Genomic DNA, 381 nt, shown 5'->3' with positions numbered 1-381 from the left:
TAGTATGCATGTCAGCCAAGCCAAAGATATTACTCTATAACTTATCAGCAAATAGCCTTTCCTTTTTTTTGCCCATTAAGCATACTTTTACTTGTTTTTTTCCTTTCCCTTTCCCCTTTCTCCCTGCCATACTAAACTTTTTTTCCACATTTTATTGATTCACAAAGTACCATAAAAATATGGACAAACCTGGAATCTAGTTACAAGCGCACTGTAATTTTCTTCTGAAACGTTTATTTTTAAATTAATTAAGTTACATTCATTCCCTGAGCATCATCAGAGCATACAAAATGTGATTTCTCATCCAGAATATACTACATAGTGGCTTAGTCAAACATGTTATAGTCAATAATGTTCCATTTGTAGTGTGTTATATATATA

Source organism: Tupaia chinensis, unplaced genomic scaffold, assembly GCF_000334495.1.
Source record: "Tupaia chinensis unplaced genomic scaffold, TupChi_1.0 Scaffold143894_1, whole genome shotgun sequence".
Lineage (NCBI taxonomy): Eukaryota > Metazoa > Chordata > Mammalia > Scandentia > Tupaiidae > Tupaia > Tupaia belangeri.
Note: the sequence above shows the minus strand (reverse complement) of the source record.